Raw genomic sequence first — 22413 nt, forward strand, 5'->3', positions numbered from 1 at the left:
TGCCCTTGATATGAAGTGTGAATTCCATTTGTCCTTCTCCAGAAACACTTAACCCCAGGCTAATCACGAGGGAAACAACAGGTAAATCCCAATTGGAGACTGTCAAGGTCATCAAAAACAAGAAATGTCTCAGAAACTCGAACAACTAACAGTGTCCTAAAGAGAAATGGCAGCTAAATGGAATGAGGGTGAGATACCCTGAATGCAATCCTAGAAGAGAAAAAGGGAAGTCTAAGAAAATTTGAAAACAGAGTGGGTTGTAGTTAAGAGTCAGGTGTCAACACTAGTTCATTAACTGTAAAAATGTACCCTAATGACATGAAACTGTAATAAGATAGGAAACTGAGTCTGGGCTACTTGTGAAATCCTGCACTATTCTTACAAATTTTCTATAAATCTAAAACAATTTTAAAATGAAAATTTATTAAACAAAATTTTTATTTTCTTCTAACACATATTATTTTTAAATTGTACTACCAGTAATTACTATTAATTTTCCCTGTCACCTAGTTGTACTGTTTCATTTTGTTAAATAAGATTTATAACAGAGAGAAGTAAATAACCCATGATAGTAGAAAATTTCCAATAACACCAATTTTACATATTTTATGTTAAATTATTAATGCACATGTGTATAATTATTTATTATATATTATGTTATTTGGGAAGTTGTTTTTTTTTTTTTTTTTTTTTTTTTTTTTGGCTGTTGTCATTTTACTGGTATGGCTGTGTCCTGGGTCACTTTCTGAGAAGTTACTCACCAGAGATGTCTGTCAGGACTCAGAAGTGAGTCTACATGTCACATCATGGCTGAACATATTCAAACAGCCCATTTATAAAATAAAGATATAATAACTAATGATTCATTGTGACTGGTTCATTTATTCCAAGAATGCTTTTTAAAAAATTTTGTTTCCATGCTTACATTTCATACTAATGGAACAAAATCAAATTATCTGCCAACTCAAATATCACATTAGAATAATGAGAACAGAGTTGTGACCACAAAAATTCAATGTTTCATCCTGATATTTTCTAATCAGAAGTGTTTTTAAAAATATTCAAAGTCAGTTCCTAGGGGATAGCTGAAAGTGACAAAATCAGAAACCCCAAACGGCAGACAAACTTGAAACTTATTTTACATGTTGCCATATAATGTGCCAGAAATAAATTACCTCTTAGAAGATTACATAAAATTACTTGAAGCTCTAACTCTGGAATGTTTCCCAATTTTGTCAGACGTACATGTTATTATAATGTCTATATCCATTTAGCTAATGAGGTAGGTAAAGATAAAAATGATATGTTCTTCTGTGTTTAATACAGTTTAAAAAAGTATATAATGCTCCTAAGAAATCAGGTTAGATCTGGAATACAGATGAAAATATGAAATGAAAGTACTTTTCCTTGCTTTGTACATGAGCAGTAGCCCATCATGTACAAATATGTCAGATGACAAGGTACCTTCATGTTAAAAACATTGCCATCACTGCAAAAGAAAGCTTTATTGATTGTACTGAAGTAAAAGGAAAAAATAGATATGATATACCTCAGGTAATTATGAGTATATTGGAAAAAGATAATGTTGACATAAAAATGCTCATGGTCACAGATATTATACAGGTGCAACTGTGGCAGATGTACGAAGACATAGAAGCCATGTTCCTCCACTGAACATGACGATGCCAAATTTGTGACCTGATTCATTTCTTAACCTTCATGGACAAAATTTCTGCTCCCACAATTTAAAATATGACCTTGAAAATACTGTATAATGAGAGGATGTGATATTTTAATGTCTGTTCTAAGTAGTACTTTAAACACACATAAGACTATCCAATTGTCAGTCAGAAAGATCAGATGCAATCAGCTATCATTCCATGGAAATGAATGACATGTACCAAATATTCATATATGTGTGCACCTATATAAAACATGTTAGCATATATGAATAAAATCAACTATACTATATTAATATTTAATGTAAAATCATATTAAGAAATGCACTGTGGTGAAATCAGAAGCATCTAGGTATAAATAGATTACAAATTTTTATGCAGTTGTCACAGGGGGATAATATTGTCACCAAAGTGGAAATTGTAAACAAAGTTGTCCAAGAAAAAAATCTTGACTATAGGAAAAAACGCATGCTTATTATAAGGCCTCTCCCCTTGTTTACAACCAATGTCAGAAAGTAACCTTGAACTAGGTTAGGAGAATAAAAACTTTAACAAGACATAAGAATACTCTTTCTGTTTTGGAAAATAAACCAAAAGAAAAAGTAAATGAATAAACTATGAAGATTCTACAGATAGAAATATCAATTCTTATGGGAAAGAGGCTTAAAATAAATAATAAGGAGATTATAGATATCCTAATTTCACCTTTTGAATGGAGATATACAAAATTAAGCTAAAAATCTTCATATTCTGTATTAGGAGAAAATTTATTTGCTATGAATGTATTTAATTTACAAAAAGCCGCCCCTGTCTTACCTTTTAAGTATTCTGTTGAAGTTTTAAGTTTTAATATATTTCATCTTAAATGGTCTTATGAAGTATGCAATGGTTGGTAGTTAAAAATCGTCACTCTGCCTGGAACTTCTAAAAGTAATTCCCAATTTTTAAAATTACATTCTTATAAAAATTTGGTATTGACCTGAATATTATGATGTTTAATAATACTAGTCACATTGGAATATTGCAGAAGATTTTTCAATGAGCTTATATGTATAAATATATATGGCTGACTCCCGTGCTCTATAGATAAGTTGTGAGTAAATAGTGTCTGTTCTCATTTGGGGGGGGTGTCGTTTTTCATATCTACAGAGCTTAGTATGGCAGGAAGCAAATAAAACTCATGATAATGTTTCCATTGTTATTTTAAAAATCACATTTATTAATCACCATTTTTAAACTTGAGACATAATTCAAATACCATAAAATTCACCCTTTGAAAAGTGTAGAATTTAGTACTTTATAATCTATTCACAAAATTGTGCAACCATCAGCACTAAAACCAGAACATTTCGTCACCTCAAAAAGAAACCCCATCCCCATTAGTCTCTTCTATTCCACCTATGCTCAGGCAGTGGCCACCGCAAATCTGCTTTCTGTCTCTACGGATATGCCTATTCTCAATATTTCATGTGACTGGAATCATACAATATGTGCTCTTTATATCTGGCTTCTTATACTGAATATCACGCATATGAGGCTCATGTTTTAGAATGTATCAGTAATGTACTCCTTCGTTTGGCCTAAGAATTTTTCCTTTTAAGCCATAAGATTTTACGTACATTCACATGCCACAAGGGTTTTTTGTTTTTTGGGTTTTTTTGTAAAAAATATATTTTCAAATTTAACCATTTAAAGTCTACAGTTGACTAATATTAAGTACCGCTTCCCTGCCTGACCCCAACTTACCCCACTCACCTGGAGCTGCCAGTAGGCCCAGAGGACACAAGCCCAGCCATGCTGCCCTTCCTTGGAACCCCAACGCCATCCAAACTGACCATGACCCCACTATTAGCACCCTTCATTGTAGCAAAAAGAACTCCAGACACTGAGAGACTCTAGTGAAGAGGGCAGCTGTCCCCAGGCAAGTTGTTGTGCTTGGGACAAGGAAGCAGTGCCCTGGGACCTGCAGTCACCCAGGGGCCCCATGAGGTACAGTGCTGGTATCCTGAGGGCGTATTCTGCTGAGGTCCCTGCCAGGCCCCTATGGAGGAGAACCAGTGAACACTTGGGGACATCTCTTGTCATTCTTTTCTTCCTTCCTTCCTTTCTTTCTCTTTTTCTCTTTCCACCCGGAAGAGGTAAAGCTTGACAAGAAAAAGTAAATGACTTTCTAGACCATCCATATTTCAGGGCTGCCTCATGGACCTGTCCTTGTTTTCTCAAGAAAAACCCTCTAAGGAACTAAGATGTGCTACGTGTTCCATGCACACTCACCTGTGTGCCTGCCCCGCACAGTCCTCCATCTTCCCTTCTCTCTTCCAACACTTCACTCCCTTGTGGGGGCTTATTCAAGGGCAAAGATTGCTGTGAGTTCCAGCATGATGTCTGCCTCACCCCCTTCATGACTGTCTTGTTGACTCAATAGCCTGTGTTCTGGCTGCACGGGAACCCTCGTCTGTCCTCTGCTCAGGGACACTGCTCATCTTTGGCAACACCCACCTGTATTCCTCACTGTTCAGGCCCTGGGAAATCGGCTGTCCTGACCTGGGACAGCTTTAAACATAAGAAATTGCTACCTTCCACTGCTGGGGTCAGAAGGCTGGGTGTGTGCTCCAAGGCTCTCGGAGGTGTTTTGCATCCTCCCAGAATCTCCTCTCACCTCCGTGAGAAACTCTACTACCAAGACACTTCCAACCAACGCTCTCCATTAGGTGCTGAGCTGTCAATATTTCCAGCCCAGAAAGACCACAGCCTGTGCTTTGCAACAGGGAAATCCCTCCCCTCTACCTCCAGTCCATCCAAGTCGCCCCCCGTTCCTCAGCTCGCACAGCCCACAGACGGCTTCTGAGTCTGTTCAGCAGGCGAGGTCCCATAGGTGTCAGGTCCTGAGTCTCTTCCAGCCACCAGGTTACACCCAACCCTATAGGATGAGTCCACAGTCTTCTGGGAGTGCAGGGGCCCCTCCCATGTGCCTCTTCTGACACTGTTGTTGGATCTCCTTCCTCCTTAAATCAGGGCAAGGAGCTTGGTTTCTCTGGGCCTGTGAGTGGGGAAGGGTAGGAGGGGACAAGTGGCCTAGAGAGTCCAGTCCATTCTGCATCCTGTGGGCCCATGACCCCGGTGGGTGGAAGCAGAGGGAGTAATGAGACAGAGAGGCTCTTGGCCTGCTTAGTGGTTAGGGATTTAGGACACATTCAAGTGCAGGCTGAACCTACTGGAGAATGTTGGTCAACAAACAGTTTCTGCATGTGTAGGAGCTGAACGAGTTCACCAAGCTCTCTCAAAACTAACATCCATTTATAAACACTCTTCTGGCAACAGGGGAAGGGCAGATGATGTTCCAGGAAACTCCTCCCTAAACTCCGGGCACATTCTGACAGGGTCTTTGAATATGCAACAAATGTCTGCTTTGGTTAAGAAGACATTGGATGATTTTAAGGTATATTTTGGAAATGTAGAAAACTACAGTACTTCAAAATTAAAATCCTATTTTATGATTTAGAATCTACTGTACTTAGATGACTGATAAATTGTTTAATGAAGGCATTGGTAAAAATAAAAGCTAAGAGTTAAACAGTTTTAACATTACTTTCTATTTTCATAATTTTTACATTATAGTCTAAAACTGTGACATGCTTAACTATTTGTCCATCTATGTCTCCTTCTCCCTCTCTCCGTAGTTTTAAGATGTTTGTCACTATTTGGTAGGTGCTAATTCTTCTGCAACATGCACACTTCATTGTGTAGGAGAAGTGGTAACGTTTGTTCACTGGAGTGTAAGTGAGGAGGTGATGCACGGGCGGGCTAGGCCACTGCAATGTGGTGAAAGAAGGGTAGGCATTGTCCAGGGGGGCTGGGCCCTGGCCCCTAGGCTGCTGTTTTTATCCAGACATCTGGGGTGCCCTGATTCACTCTTGACCCAGTAAACAGGGGGCCTAGAAAAGCTCTGTGAACAGTCCTAGCCAGGAGTCCTACACCTACTTCTCTCCATTTACATCGTGGGCATGGAGTTTTCTCAAAGATTTTCAAGTTCTCAGTTCTTCTGATTTCTATAATCTTCGCTTTTCTTCTTGCCAAGGATGTCACTAACTAAATCAGCCTATGTATGATTAATATGAACATATATTATTGATATATTAGTAAATATTATTATTTTAAAACAATAGTGTATGATATTTAACATTTTATTTACATTATATGTACATATATTTATGTAGTATTCTTGTATTATAGTAAATGAAATTAATAAATATAAATAAGCTATTAATATGAATATATATTACACCTGCGAGTCAGGATTTGACTCCTGGGTACTCAACTCTGCCACTGAGCCACACTGTTTGCCTGAAAAAATGAAGACTTCAGGGCAAATTGAAATGTGAGGGGGAGGCAGGCAGAGAAGACCCAACCTGCAATCACAGTGAAGAATGAAGTGTGTCCTCAAGACCAGCTTGAAGCGCACACCCTTAGTGAGGGGAGTAGATGCAAACACCGTCGCCCGCCCCGTGAGCCCCGTCTGGAGTGGGGCTCGGGAAGGAAGCGTCCTCCATGCATATCTTCTCAGGCTCCTCTCACCGGACCCCCTCTCCTCCCCAGTCTCTGCTGTGACACTTGTGTTTTGCCACATGGAGGTGAATTTACCGCCCTCCCACTGTTCTCCTCCCTCCTGTCTCTCTTTTCTTTCCCTTCTTTGAGGCTCTCAGGCCTGCTATCAGCCAAACTGGGGTCCACAGCCAGTCATAAGCACTTTCCCTGCAACCAGCGTGCTGTCCTTGCCCCATCTTCCTCCTTTCAGAGCTGCGATAACTGGGTACCTGCTGTCACTGGAGACTTTCCCTGCTGTTAGTCTCCCCCCACCAGGTGCTCGCATGTGCAGGACAACTAAAGGCGCCTCTGACTTTCCCCGGGTGTGCATGCTAGCACCGATTGGAGGTTGCTAAGGCTTGCCACCTAAGCACAGGCTGTGCGTTGGTTTAAGATATGGCCCAAAAATACAATAAGAGAAAAACTCCCCTGATATGATTGGTATGACTAAATATATTCAGAACCTCATTGAGCCTAGTCTCATACACTCAATTAATTACAGCTTTAGAGCTTTCTAACTTCTACTCAGATTTGCAAAGATTGGTCACTGGGAAATTTATTAGCTGTCATTGTTTTCCAGATAGCAGAGTAAACAGGGACTAAAGGTATAAACACCTGCAAAATACCTAATATGGTCAAAATTGTCCGACTACTTTTACAATGCTATTGTTTAACCATCCAGACAAATGAGAAATGCCAGAGAAAAGTCAAATATAGATGTGTTTTCGTTCAGCCAAAAAGATGACAGTGAGAGGTGAGGTGAGGTGAGGAAGCTAGCCCAGTGTGGGAGGTGGGACCAGGAAGTTGAGACCTTATGCAGGCAGCTCTGGTGGCAGCTCTACCACGTCCTCCACGGGGCTGGTCTCTCAGCCCCCTAGACGGGCAGCTTTTCTTGGTAAACTCAGTGCCATGATATCAGCCATTCATCAGGCACTTCTTTGGCTTCACACTTGAGCAGGACCCTTGTAGCTGCAAGGTTTAAATATTAGAGCCTCTGCAGTCACTAGTCTGTGCTCTGTGCTCTCCTCAACTGAGGCTTCTTTTGGTGTCTATCACAGCACCTATACCACATCCTGAGTGTCCAAGCTTACAGTGGCTCTACTTTAGACTGGGCTGTGACATTTCCGTGTCTAGCATGTAGCAGGCAGTTCATGAACATTTATTGGGGACAAGGAGGCTAAACTGCACAAGCGTCTACTCCTAAGCTGATTGACACAGCTTGTGACTGCAGCTGAGCTGCAGAAACCTCCCTGCCTGTGGTGGGCACTAAAGATCTCACAGCTTGTTTCATCTGCATGTTCTTTTCCCCCTGATAATATGACCCTTTTAGCTTCTCCTCCTAGAGATTTGCATAGACCAAGTGGGAAGGACCAAAGTTGTTCCAGTCTTGTGTCAGGCTGTTAAAGCTCAACTACACTGAAAGCTCATGAGACGTACAGTATCACGTGGGGGTGACTTTCAACAAGAGTTGTCACAATGCCACTAACCTCAACAAGCTTATTCACTTTTTGTATAAAGGTTTTAGTCCAATACTCTGCTCAAAAAGTGCAGAATGCACATTGTGTGATGTTTAAGCCCTTTGTTCTTGCTCTAGGGCAAGATTTCTCAATCTGGGGATGAAATACATTCTGAGTGGGATAACTTTTTGCTGTGGGAGCTGTCCTGTGAGTTCTGGGATGTTGAGCAGCACCCCTGGCCTCTACCCACTAGTATCTCCTCAGGCGTGACAACCCAAAGTGTCTCCGGATGTAGCCACTTGTCCTCTGGGGATGGGGGATTGGGGAAAAATTGCCCCAGCTGAAAATTTTTTCTCAAGTGGCACCAGTAGATTGCAAGGAGAACCAAAACAACAGCTACAAAAACAACAACAACAAATGACTCACCAAGACTTGCCCAGTGATGGAATTATGACAAACTAAAGAATAGGTTTTCATTGTGTAGTAGCTTCAGGCTATTTTTGGATCCTTCTGTGCAGATCGGACTCGAAGTCCTCCATTCCTTAGTGGTATTTGGCCCAAGGTCCCAAGATGCCTTTACCTAAAGTGTTTTGAATGCCACGTTTGTTTAATATATTCCCTCAGATCTGCCTTTCTGTGTGCCTACATCAACAGCGTGTATCTACTTAGATTATACAATGTGAGAAAACAGAATCTTCATTATTTCAATAGCCTTCAAGGTAACAACTCACAATGAACCTAAACTAATTTTACTGATAATAGTGAGACTTTGTTACCAGAATATGTAGTAAATATTAGGAAACAATCTATTTTACAGTAATAATTCCAAATGAAGTTAAAGAAACTTAATCATCATGACTGTTTACCACCAGAATCAGGTAGTGTAGCATGTTAGGTGGTGCAGCAAGATGAAGATGACAAGCCAAATATCTCTAACATGTTCCCCACTTACTCATCTCTAAAATATGGGGCACCACTCAGGGTGCACACAGATGTGCCACCCACACCTCTGGCCCAGAAAACACTCACTGCCCAACTGCTGGAGTGCCATCAACAGGTATCTTCCAGCCAAGATCCCCTCAGGCAGCCTCACTCATGCATGGGTCCCTCTCAGTGCTGCCACGCCCAATGGTCAAGTGCAGAGGGGCACTTACAACACCTGTGATGGCCACATATGCTTCAGAACCCGAATGGGCTGAGCCAAGGCTTCCTCAGGGCTGGACACCTGAAACTATGTCATCTGCCCATTCCTGCTCCCTCTTTGCCCTGTCACAGAGGTTGACACCTATTTTGCACCCTGCTTGCCAAAATCCATCTTAACATTCCCTTCCAGAGAAACTGACTTGTGATGGGGGGAAAGCAATGATGAGAAGTATTTGGGAGCTAGACTTCTCCGCAGTTGGCAGTAACAAGGACCCTCCAGGGGCTAGGTGGAGTACCCATCGTGTCTGAAATAGCTGATGGTCCAGGTGTGCAAACTCTCACAGGTGAGAGGGTAATAATTGCTAGTCACCATCGAAGCCAGCAGAGTAGCTTCTGGGTAGAAAGAAAGCAGAAAAAGCTAAACACCCCATCCAGACCCAGGATTTTGATAAAAGATATTTTCACATATTGAGGTATGGGGAAGTCGTCTGGCTTATACATGAGTTAAGTTGAATGTTATGCATACTAGAACAACCTGCGTGTGGCCTATCAAACATACATTGTGCTTCTGTTTTAAGTATTAAAGAAAAGAGTGCATTGACCAGAAGTAAAGAGTGTCCATGTTAAAAATAAAGATGAAATGCCTCCCTTCCTGGGACGCCAATGCTGAAGCTCCTTTAATAATAAGCCTCACTTCCCTGGTGCCAAGGCCATGCTGACTTGCTGTGTATGGGCTGATTTGTTTTTTGTTTGTTTGTTTGTTTTTGTTTTTGTTTTCTCCCCTGAAGCCTTAAAGGAATGTATCCCTGATGTGTTTAATGTTGTTTGTTCTGACAATATATAAAACTGTACTGAAAACCAGGCTTCCCTGGGACAGTTCCTCAGAGCTATCTGAGGGATTGTCTTCCAGGCTATAGTCCACAGTTTGGCTCAAATAAGATGTTTTTCTATTCCTATTGTAGACTGTTTATTGATTATTTTCATCAACAATGTATGAGTTAAAGTAGCCAGGCTCCAAGTCCCAGACGAGGTTAGTCAGCCACCCACCAGATGTCTGCTAGCCCGTGGGAGGTTAGGGCCGCGAGAGGGACCCTAACTTGGTAGTGGAATTCAGGAGGATGTCCCTGAGTGTTGAAGCCCACATGCTTCTGACCCCTGTGAGCCTGCAGAAATGGCCAACCGTCCCTCTGGAGACCAGGTGCCTCCCCTCCATTCTGTTCTTGCAACGAGAATGAGTGCTTCGTCCCTTCTTCCTGCTCAACTTCCTTCCTTACAGCTACCAGCCCTGGGGAGAAATTGGTAACACGCAACAACCCCCCAAATTGCCGCAGTGCTCACATGAATAGTTGGAGGAAGTAGCTGAAGGAGCAGAAGGAGTGAGATTTCCCTAGAGCCAGAAAAGTGCAGCCAGATGCGTCACATGCGGGTAACGACCCCAGCTGCCACCGTCCCTTTGGCCTTCCAGGTGTAGGGCGTCTGCTGGCTCCTTGCTAAGTCTATTTTTCCCCATTCCCGGCCCTTCCCCATCATCACCCCTTCACCTTGAATCATGTTCAAGAAATTTGATTAAAAAGAAAATGTGTTCAGCTACATCCAGTGGAAAACCTGCTATTAAGGGTATTAAGAACAAGTAGAACCTTTCCCAGGCAAAGAACCACGGCTTCATCCAATCGTGCCAAAGAAGGAAACAGTTAAGAGTGGGATGCCATGAACAGATGGAAATCTTTGCAATGACTGGAGAGTTACTCTATTTAGAAAAAGAGAAGTGTCGTTTGATCCAATCCCAAGGTTATTCCACACAAAAAGAGATCAAAAAGACTCTTTTTCCACACCAGCATGTGGATAAAGGAGCCATCAAATTTGTACTCAGAGGGGTTGATATCACGTGACTAGGCTTAGCTTCTCCAGGAGCTAAGATTTGCTGCGCTGCAGCAGATAGGATTGTTGCAATTGAGGCAGAAGGAAAACAGCTTGCTCTGGGTGCTGCAGTCGTGAAGATGTCTGCAGACGATGCTGAGAAGGTCAACACAGCAACTGGCATTGAAACATGTATTATTTAAAAGATGGGCAGTGGCACGTAAAAGCGTGTAAATAAGCCTCAGAAGGAATGCACTTGGGCTCCACATGGATGCGGTGCAATATCTGTGTCTGTGTTTGTGTGTGACAGCATGACGACAACGCCCCTGTGATTATGCTGAATAAATTCAACACATGCAGAAAAGAGAACCCAACAAACAAACAGGTGTTACCGCCTTGCTTGGAAACAGTGCAGACGAGCTGTCTCTGTGTCCTCTCCTGGCCATCAGGCTGTAACTCTCCCGAAAGAGCTTCATGACCCAGCCAGTGTGCTGGTGGTGATGCGAGAAGACAAATGGGACTGAATTCTCAGTGTGTCAGCTGAGGTGCCCTCATGTGAGCGTCTGGACAAGACCGAGCGGGAAAGAGTCAGGTGTAGGGGCGCTGAACTGGCTGGGGGGCTTCTCCTCCCGCATCCCTCCTGAGTTAGAACCCCTCTCAGCCCTTCATGGTGGAGAAGGGAGACGAGGAGACACCTCAGCTCCTACACATGGACAGGCAGCTCCCGGCTCCTGCGGACTTCCAAAGCCTCATGCTATGAACTGACTTGTAATAACTCTGTTTTTGTCATTAATGTGCTAGATATTTTTAGTAGGATTAATCTGAAAACCGGTTATTACCACCGATGTCAGTAATGGAATTAGCTGCGCTAGAGACAGCCTACAATTTAACCTAAAGTTTACAACCAAGTTTTCGCCTCAAAGTTTTAAGGAATTCAAGATGAGACCAGTATAAGACAAACACCACAGAAACTGCTTGGTGAATGGGCTTTATATTCACTCTAAGTAAAATTATCTTTGAAAACTTAGAAACGTTTAATTATGCATATTGTTAGTAGTATGAAGGTGAGAGATCGAAATGAAATATGAACCTGGATGTGCTTATACCAGTATTATGTGGTTCTGTGGAAAGCTTTCTGCAGTGTTCTCAAATAGCAGTGGAAAACCCCAAAACAAGAAATGGCGAAACCTCAAAGTCATGCTGTTACCTGCCGAAAGCAAGCTGCAAGGCAACACGGAGTATTCAAGACAAGTAAACATGTAACTATATTATCTGTGAGTAAATAAAAATATATTTGAAAATGTTTTTTTTGTTGTTGTTGTTTGAAGAATATATACAAATGAACCATGGATACCTTGTTACGGGTGAATGAGAAATTGTACTTTTACCCTGAATTATCCAGTTTTGTGTGCGTGTGTGTGTACTTGGAAATCAGGATGAACTTGAACAAGAGTGTACACTGTTTGTATTTAAAAACACACGCACACACGCACAACTTTACATGTGATGACATAGAAATGTCTTGTCATACAGCCTAGTGTCAAGTCAAATAGTAAGTTATGTGGAAGGGAATGGGTCTTTATTTAAGGATTAAAGACAGAACACACTCGAAGCACAAATAGTGAAACCCTCGCTGCACAGTAGTCACTAGAACATTCCTTGAGCACTCGCTGGGTTTAAGCCAGCCTGGAAATCAGTTATTTGTCTAAAACAAGTGAGAATTTATGCCAGGTTCCTAGAAAACACATGTTTTAATTAACTTGGCTGCCAGTATCTCTCTGGGGAATAAATGTACATTTTATTCTCAAAACTCGTTTGGGCCTGTTCTATCATGGATTGGTCCATTAACAACAAAACTCCCAAATCAATATTTAAAAAAACCATTTTTGCGCACCTGAAATCTTCCTCCTTTTTAGAGCTTTTTCTTTTTCTGTCATCTATTCCACACACTGTAAAGTAAATACAGTCGAGTCCACAGCAGGAGCCGCTACTCAGGGGGCTCTGGGCTTCGGTCATCACTAGAGTTGAAATGTCAAAGAGAAAGTTTGATGCAGAACCCTGAAGGCATTTTGCTACTGGGTAATCTGGATCTACAGAAAGCACATGACAGCCTGATACTGTTTCCTACATCTGCCACAGTTTAAAATAATTTTCTAATATTTTATTTTCTGTAACCTGAGATTGGGGATGTTGGGGAGAGAGTATCAATATAACTATTTATATAACTCATTATTAATAGAGTATAAATAGAAAGTATAATTAGACGTGAGTCTAATTCACCTCCATATCCTAGTTCCTGTGGCTCTCAGTAGATAAGGCTCAGGTTACATTCCCGTCTCATTTCTACAGACTGGACAGTAGGTGGAACCTTCAGCTAGTTTAAAAAACAGTTCACTGGTTTGGTTTGTTGTTTTTTTTTAACCAGTTTACCACACTTGGCCAGGAACCTTAACAGTTTGGTGCATAAGTGCATTAAGTCCTGGCCATTGTCACGGGAGAGTAATTTTAGAAGAGCACAAAGCCATTGACATAGATCTGTATGAAGTATTTACAAATAACCACAGGAAGAGACTTTGCCTCTCTGTAGATTGAGATTATCCAATAATGAAATGCATTTAGGGTTTTGTGTCATAAATATTCTTTGCAAATTAAATTTCTGATAATCACAAAAGTCTGCCTGTGACAAGCCCTCAACTAGTTTGTCCTTTGACCTAGGCCAGACACAGAGACTTTATATAGTTAGGTTGTCTTGTCCCAGGGAAAAAAACTTGACCTAGCTGCTCACAAGTGGAAAACAAAGTATTAGACCTTAAAATGTTCCAGTAGAGTGCAGGTCAAACACTCCTGATTCTAAAGACTTCATAGAATATTTTTAAACATTTTCAGCCACCAGTCACTCTTGATTCTGAAAGCTTACTTTACTTCGTACTGTTCACAATGGAAATGTGTTGAAATCACTGCAGCTATGTTCTGCTCCAATGCACAAGGATCTCTACAGACTAGGAACAGTGATAAAATATTCTGAAGGTGTAAATCCAGGGCATTTAATTTTATTTGAACAAAAATCTGTGCGCAAACACATTTTATACATGACTTCAGGGAGGCCACAGGCTCCCTGGGTTCCCTAAGCCCCTCAGATGAAGAGCTCCTGACCTGGGAGTGAACGAAAAGAAAGGCACCCCTACCACCGTCCCCATTCTGACCTCTGGTCTCATCTCAGCCACCCCCGTGCGAAGGCAGGTGGGTGCTCAGCACACGTACTGTCCCAGCTGCACGGCGGTAAGACATGTTATACGAAGCAGATCCGCCGCACTGCACCTCTGCTTCCTACATCCTGCTGGCCCAGAAGGAGATTTAGAAAAAGCACAGAGGAGAACATCAACTCAGCAGAGCAGGCTGGAAGCACAAGGGAGTGGAGAAACAGGAAGCACAAATCAGCACAGGGAATGACTGACTTCTGACGGTTTTGTTGATAACATATGTGGGTGAAGCCATCCTGCTCCCTGCTGATGGCATCTCTGTATCTGCAGGCACTTTCTGTTTGCCTCGCAATGAAATGCAACTGCTTGTCAGAAGGCCGATCTCTTTTGTCATCCATAGATCGTCTTCTCCTGGCTGTCACCACTGCAACCCAGGACCGTATGCTGATTGTTTCATTGGTTATTAACACTTTTATAAATGGAGATCTAACTGCCAAGTGTTCAAAATCCCAGGGGTCTGTGAGGTCCCACCACAAATTCACTCCCCAGAGTGATCTTTGAAGTAGGTAAAAATGCCACAAACTCAGGATTGAAGATACTACTGTGGGAACATGAAATAAATTTAGAACCTTAGAAAGTCTAATTGTAAAGGTATTTGTTTTCCTTTAAAGTCTGATAAGAAAAGACCCTCTTGCTTACCTTGTCTAAAGAATACAGATGGACAGGTACTTACTGGAGAAAAGCTACAAAATTTGAGACTGAAGAATGGAATTAAAAGCGAATGGTCTCATGCAGAATAACTACTCTGAGTTCGACAAGTTGAGAGGAAAAAGAAATGGATTCAAGAAAAGATCTTATTATTAGAGCTGAGACCATATGCCATTTAGTCAAATTTGTTTTTCTGAAGGCCAGATCGCCTTGCACAGACTTGTACAGACACAAGGCTGCAACTATCTTCTTTGTTGATCTACAGAGGGGTCCACAGTCACCACTCCAGACCACCGCATTGTGTAGCACTTGAGATGCTCAGGACCCTGTCCTATGTATCCCTGGGGAGTGACTCCCAAAGGGTCCATCCACTGGGCCTAATTCTACATGTTTTTAAACACCCTTTAAACCTCGGAAGAGAGCTCTCCTTTCTGCCACATGAAATATCCCCTCCCGTGTCACATCTCCTCACTGTCAACATGGCTGCTGGTTTTACAGTCAGTCCTAAGATATGGTCTCCTGACTAATATTTATTATAATAAAGTCAACGGTTTTATACAATATCTTACTGGCATTATTAATATGTCAGATGCAGGGAAAGATTTCAAGTATTAAGGCAAATAATTGTCCTCCAACCATATGAATTATCTAACTATTGTTTCAACTGATAATGAATGTACAGAGACTTTTCATAGAGAAAAATGGGACAAAACGTAAGAAAATTAGATCATTCGTAGCTCATAAAATTAGCAGTGGTAGATGTACTTTAAAAAGAAGAACACAAAGGATTATTAATCAGAAAACTGCTTCCAGTGTGAAAGAAAATAAGGAAAATCCAGCAGAAAATTCTCATGAGTAGACATTTTAGAGAAGCCAGAAAATCTTTCTGGTAAAACAAATTTGACTTCCATTCTGTTGGTAGAAATCGTGCTATAACTTTTAATCTTTAGAGGTTTAAAAAAAATTAATGTCCACATTCCTGAGAAGTTGATAATACGTGTACAATGTTCAAGAGCCTAAAAATATTAAATACTTTATATTGTATTCTGCCCCCTATCCTTGCCTAGGATGCCCAGTCTTAAAAGTCAGCCACTGTGGTTGATTTCCCAGGTATCATTCCAGAGTGTCTTTTTATGTGTATACAAGCAAATGTGAATAGCTATTTTTCCTTCCCTCCACATTTTAATACATAAATAGTTGTATAATGTTTCATTATATCTTCCTTATATTCAGTTGACAATATCTGGGGGAAAAAATTTTCTATCAGGACGTTGTTTCCTACAAAGCAGTCCACTGAGTGGATGATGTAGTATAATGCATGTTGCCAGTCCACATTGGGATAAACACTAATAGTCAACCAACTTTTGACATTACAAACAATGCTGCAATGCATAACTTTGGCCTATGTTATTCTACTGCTAAAATATGTATAGGATAGTTTCTAAAGGATTTGTAGCCTGAAGTATTTCTAACTGAAATAGCATTTGATAAGATATTACCAGTAAGATAGCAGGTACTGAGTTTTTCTAAGGAACCTAGAAATGGTCACTTCTCTTTATTTTATTATAAATTCAACCTCTCCTCTACCAGATTTCTCCTCAATCTGTGCTTAAAAACATTTTCCAACCCCTTGTACCCTTGTGACTTCTCTATAATCTGTTCCTCTTCTTAGCAGCGTCATTCATTCTCATGCCCACGACGGCCTGACATGGTCTCTAACTGCTGTCTGTACGTCTCTCTTTGTCCATCATTGCTCAACCCACTCCACTGGAGATAGAGTCAACATGGCCAGACATCTTGTTGAGTATGAAAAAATGGATCATGGATGATTGTGACGCACTGAGCCTGGATGAGAGGAGACATCCAGAGGGGAGTTTAAAGTAGCTGGGGAAGGAGAAGAGGATTTAGGTTTCATCCATGGTCATCATTCAGGGGAAGAGGGTACTGAGCCTTTACATAGGAGCAGGAGAAGACAGAGTTGGAGGCAAGTACTTGCAATGGTCCAGAATTTACAGCTGAACTGAGAGGCAGGGACTCCAACGGGAAGAGCAATGGAGAGAACACAGTGAGTTGGGAGGTCCAGGGGGCGATAATTTGTGGGGCACGGGTCCAAAAGGAGGGAGCTACCAGGAGAGAAAAGTCCGCAACTGGCTGATGATACCTCTGAGTCTTTGTCGAGTACCAATCTGAGCACATACAGGTGAAATTACACAATTTGTGTAGGAACAATTTCTGTGGAAAGAACAATTACTGGAGAACTGTACATTAAATAATTTCCAAAGTTCATATATGGCTGAGAATCCTCACCAGCCAGAGTGAAGAAACCTCCTTGAATACATGGAGTATTCAATAAAGACACCAGAAAGTGTGCATATTACAAGTGGAACTAATCACAAGCCCTAGAATAAAGGATACTCTAGGACTGTATTAAAGGATACTCTAGAACTGTACTAAGAAACCTTAAAAATAAGACTTGAAAGGGTCTATGTGATATGCAAGTAATCGTTTCCTACCAGAAAAAAATTTCTAATTAACACTTTAAAAAAACATAGAAAAAAACCCCACTTCTATAAGCCAGGAAAGTCAAAGGGATTTAGGGGCCTTGTGTGAGACCCCAGGTTATATAGATATGTATATATATATATATGTATATATACATTAGAATATTCAAGAAATTGACTACTTTCTGGAAAAATATAAATTCTCAAGACCAATATTTAAAACAACTAAAGCAAAAGAAAAATAAACAAGGAAGGATATAAAATAAAAATTTTCAACAATTACTTTTGAAAATCAAGTATGGGCTATGCAAGTAAAAAAAAAAAAAATCAGCTGACTACAAAAGTAACAAATAGTTTCAGAGAATCAAGAATAGAAGTATAGAGGAAATCTGTGTTTTGTGAAAATAATTTAACCCTGATATCAAACATAAATGATATGAAACAAAACCACACACCAATTGTACCTGTTGGTGGGAATGTACATTGATACAGCCACTATGGAGAACAATATGGCCGTTCCTTAAAAATCTAAAAATAGAACTACCATATGACCCAGCAATCCCACTACTGGTCATATATCCTGAGAAAACCATAATTCAAAAAGACACATGCACCCCAATATTCATCGCAACACTATTTACAATAGCCAGGGCATGGAAGAAACCTAAGTCTCCATCAAAAGATGAATGGATAAAGAAGATGTAGTACATATATAAATGGAATATTACTCAGCCAGTGAAAGGAATGAAATTGGGTCATTTGTAGAGACGTGGATGTACCTAGAGACTGTCATACAGAGTGAAGTAAGTCAGAAAGAGAAAAACAAATATCGTATATAAACGCATATATGTGGAATCTAGAAAAAGGGTACAGATGAACCTATTTCCAAAGCAGAAGTAGAGACACAGACATAGAGAACAGATGTATGGACACCAAGGGGGGAAAAGGGAGGTGGGATGTATTGGGAGATTGGGATTGACATATATACACTACTGTGTATAAAATAGATAACTAATAAGAACTTGCTGTATAGTACAGGGAACTCTACTCAATGCTCTGTGGAGACCTAAATGGAAAGGAAATCCAAAAAACAGGGCATATATGCATACATATAGCTGATTCACTTCGCGGTACAGCAGAAACTAACACAACATTGTAAAGCAACTATACCCCAATTTTAAAAATCTTATCTTATTAAAATACTAAATAATAATATATGAATTGTTGAATGCCAAAGGACATTTTCAGAGATTATGAGATTTTCCAATAGTTAATGAAAAGGCACTGAAAATCCTTAAAAATATAACAGCTCAAAGGACAAGAATCATAAAAAAATGCACAAAACAACTGACTTTCTACTTTTAGGATATAGAAAACATATGTATAAATCTCATCCATAAAAAACAACTAAAATTTAAAATAAACATATTTTAAAGGAATATAGAGAATGAATAAGTAGAGAAAAATCAAATTTACAAAATACCATTTAAAAAGACCAAAAAAAAAAAAAAAAAAGAGAAAATGCCATGATTCTGTAGAAGACCAAATATTATAGACATATCTACCTTTCTTGATTTTAATTCTAATAACCTTCCAATCAAAATCCTAGAGTGTTTTTAAGAAAGTGATTAAGATTTAGCTGAAAGTCAAGCTAGAAAATTTTTTGAAAAGAATGAGTGAACCGTGCCTTACTAATTATATATATAAAGCTAAATTAAGAGTGTGGTTCTAACAGAGAAAAAGATAAACTAGTGTCGACTTAAAAAAAATGCACAACGTGAGAGTTGCAAGTTAAGTTTTATTTGGGCAAAACGAGGACTATAGCTCAGGAGACAGCATTTCAGAGAGCTCTGAGAAACTGCTCCAAAGAGACAGGGGGAAGGTCCGTATATATGTGATTTCGGTGAAGGGGGAGTACATGCAATCGAGCACATATATTTTTTGCAGAACGTTTCTGTTAGTCTCGTGAAGGTTACTGCTAGTCTCGAAGAGCAGACCTCACCATGAAAGATCTTAGTGTTTTTCTAGATATGAGGGGATACAAGAATTGGGATCCTAAAATCTTCTCCTGAAAGTATCTAACTCTCTGAAGAACTTTCCTGCCAGTTTCCCCAGAGCACAGAGTGCCTCATTTCTGCTCTCCACACTGAACTCCTTTCAGGGGGTGTTGAAGGTCAGTGGCTGAAGCAGCTGCACCAGCACATGATTTAACCCTTGTCGAGGTAGATGACAAGTGCCAATTCGTAGCTGAGACTAGCATTACCCTAAATATAGATTCTAGGATGAGAACCTATATGATAAAGGTATTACAATCAATAGAAGCCATTATGGACCATACAATAAGTGGTGATGAAAAACTGGGTAGTTAGTTTTCTTTAAAAAGTATTTACATCTTCACTCAAAACCATACATAAAAATAAATTTGAAATAAATTTAAACAGGGTTTTAATTAAATATATATATATATATATATGATTTCTAGATGGAAAAATCTCAAACATAAAAAGGATAGAAGAAAAATTACATAAAAATGGGAAACTTCAAGAGGTTAATATTTGTATAAGTTAATATTTATAACATTAAAATATTAATACAAATTGATTTAAACACAAACAATAAAACAAATCTGAATCTCACACACGAATGATGTGCACAGAAAATTCCTTTGATTAAATAAAAATACAAACATAAAACATTGATCTCACAAGTGAAAAATAATACAATCCTTTCTACCTTTAGGAAAACTTTCAAAACATGGCACAATTAAATCAAAAGTGGTGAACAGCCACATACATAAATTGGTACATTTCTAGAAAGCAGTTTTTAAAGATGTGTTAATAAACCTCCTGTAATTCTATCTTTAGAATTCTACTACTAACAGGGGGGAAAATGATATGGAGACGTGTTTTTACATAGAAAAGGCATTCAAATACTTTACTTTTAAGATGGAAAAATTGTGAAGAGCCCTAAATCTACAATCTAAATAGCAATGAAATGGTTAAACTATATTGCACATGTTCCTGACATAACATTATTCAGGCATTATCATAACGTCTATGAAGATATTTAAATACAGGTCAATAAATGCATCCTAGCAGCTACTATTTACATTACGTGTTACATACGTTGAACCCTTAACTTTGGGAATCTAATTTAAATCCTTAGAGCAGGCCTGGGCGGTGGGTTGTGTCATCTGCAAATCAGATGCCCAATCTTGCATTCTTTCAATGCATTGTTCTCAAAATTATATATTACATTACATTATATATACATGGAGAGAGAGAGAAATCAACAATATTTACATGTGAGTTTATTAGGAGTGTAAATATATAAAAATGTTACTAGCTCTTTCTTTGCGATAGAGATGTGCATGATTCTTCTTTTCTTGGTACTTTATAAATTTGGACAAAACATTACTCACATAATCAGGGTAAAAACCAAGTTAAAAATGATGAAGCATTCAAAATATAGATGAAAATTTCTGGGATATTATTTTTAATTAGGTAAAGATTTATTGATATTTCTTGGAGTGCATTTATTTTAGAGTTGTTTAATCAAAGTATGTTGAAGATGTTGTTAAGACAGTGTGGGGCTACAGAACAAGAAATGTTCAAAAACTGGCTTTAACCATCTCAGCTAGTCAGGGTCATTACCTTTTTAAATCTAAAGTTAGAGAGCAGGGACTATAGTGCCTATGGAACTACTAACCCTCCTTTATGGATTTTCATATTTCAAAATGTTGTTCTCCACACCTATTGAAGCTCATACTACATTAGCATTATATTATAATATTCTATATTTAACTATACAAAAGCCTACAGTTCTTTGGTTGCCTAATCTGAGAACTGAATTTATTAAGAGAAAACGACTCAACGGAACATGGAAGCCAAGGTACGCTGTAAACCTTAGTACTCCTTTTTTCATAATGTGTTATATTAATTATTTACAAATAATTGTTAAAGACATTTTGGTTCAATTCCTCCAACTGCAGTTCGTGATCCTTAGGGATCTCAGGATTTAAGGCCATATATGCTCTTTCACAGCCATGTTGGAGAAAGATATTAATACATTGTCAGAGTTGCAATAAGGTATTGCTCAAACGTGCCTGACATACAGGGAACAATTTGAACATATTCTGAATCTCACTTGTGTTCACATGTAATTTTGTCCAGAGAAACAGTTGGTGAATGAATGCATAGCTGCACCCAGAGGAACCTAGCCAGGTGGAAAAACACAAAACACACACTTGCACAAACCTCAAACAGCTACCCCACTCACATCAGACGTTACAGCTTTTTAAGGGATTTCAAATCACACTTCTCTCACTGCTTCACAATCACCCACAAGCTGCAACCCTTCTGCCACCCAGATTAACCAGCAAACTGCAGGTCCTTTTCATGATAAAGTGCCATATTTATTGTGGGTAAATATTTAACCATTTAGCACATATAATTACACTGTCATTTTTAATAGGGTTTGTCTTAGTTTGGGCTGCTGTAACAAACATACCAACAAACATTTATTTCTCACAGTTCTGGAGGCTGGAGAGTCCAAGATCAAGGTGGCAGCACTTGTCGGTGCGAGCGCTTTCCTGGAGAGTTATTCTCCGGGTGAAGAGCAGAGAAAGCAAGCTCTCAGGTGTCTTTTTATAAGGGCACTAATCCCATTAATGAGAGCTCCACACTCCTGACTTAATTACTTCTGAAAGTAACATCACATACTTCCAAATAACATCACATTGGGAATTGGTCTTCAAAATATTAATCTTCAGGGGACAGAAACATTCAGTCCCTAGCAGGGTCTTATTTTTTAATGTACCAATGAGAGTTTTTGAGTATTGGACCCTAAACCCATTTCCTCACAAGCCCTGTGGTATTGGTTTTTTTGATTTTCCTTTTCGTTTTAAAATAGATTTTTTTCAGATTTGTTGTGCTATAATCAAGAAACCTTCATACTGTTTTCCATAGTGGCTACACCAATTTACATTCTCACTTACAAGTGCACAAGGTTTTCCTTTTCTCCACATCTTAGCTAACACTCATTCTTTTGTCCTTTTGAGGGCAGCCAACTTAACGGCTGTGAGGTGATATCTCACTGTGCCTTTGATTTTTATTTCCCTGATGATTAATGATGTTGAACATCTTTTCATGTATTGTTGCCCATTTGCATGTCTTCTTTGGAAAAATATCTATCCAGTTCTTCTACTCATTTTTTAACTAAATTGTTTTTCTTTTTGTTATTGTTGTTTTGCTATTGACTTGGGTAGGTTTTTATACAATCGGCA

The 22413-nt window shown here is 39.5% G+C and overlaps 1 long non-coding RNA gene across 1 annotated transcript in view; it reads left to right on the forward strand.

The window, feature by feature from the left end:
• Positions 1–7025: 7025 nt before the first annotated feature.
• The window catches only part of LOC309621397, a 46059-nt gene continuing 30671 nt past the window's right edge, over positions 7026–22413 (forward strand). The window contains exon 1 of the long non-coding RNA XR_014239986.1: positions 7026–21020. This is a non-coding gene — a long non-coding RNA (uncharacterized lncRNA). The remainder of the gene's footprint in view (positions 21021–22413) is intronic.

The sequence above is a fragment of the Balaenoptera borealis genome, assembly GCF_965194805.1.
Source record: "Balaenoptera borealis genome assembly, contig: HAP1_SCAFFOLD_395, whole genome shotgun sequence".
Taxonomy (NCBI): Eukaryota; Metazoa; Chordata; class Mammalia; order Artiodactyla; family Balaenopteridae; genus Balaenoptera; species Balaenoptera borealis.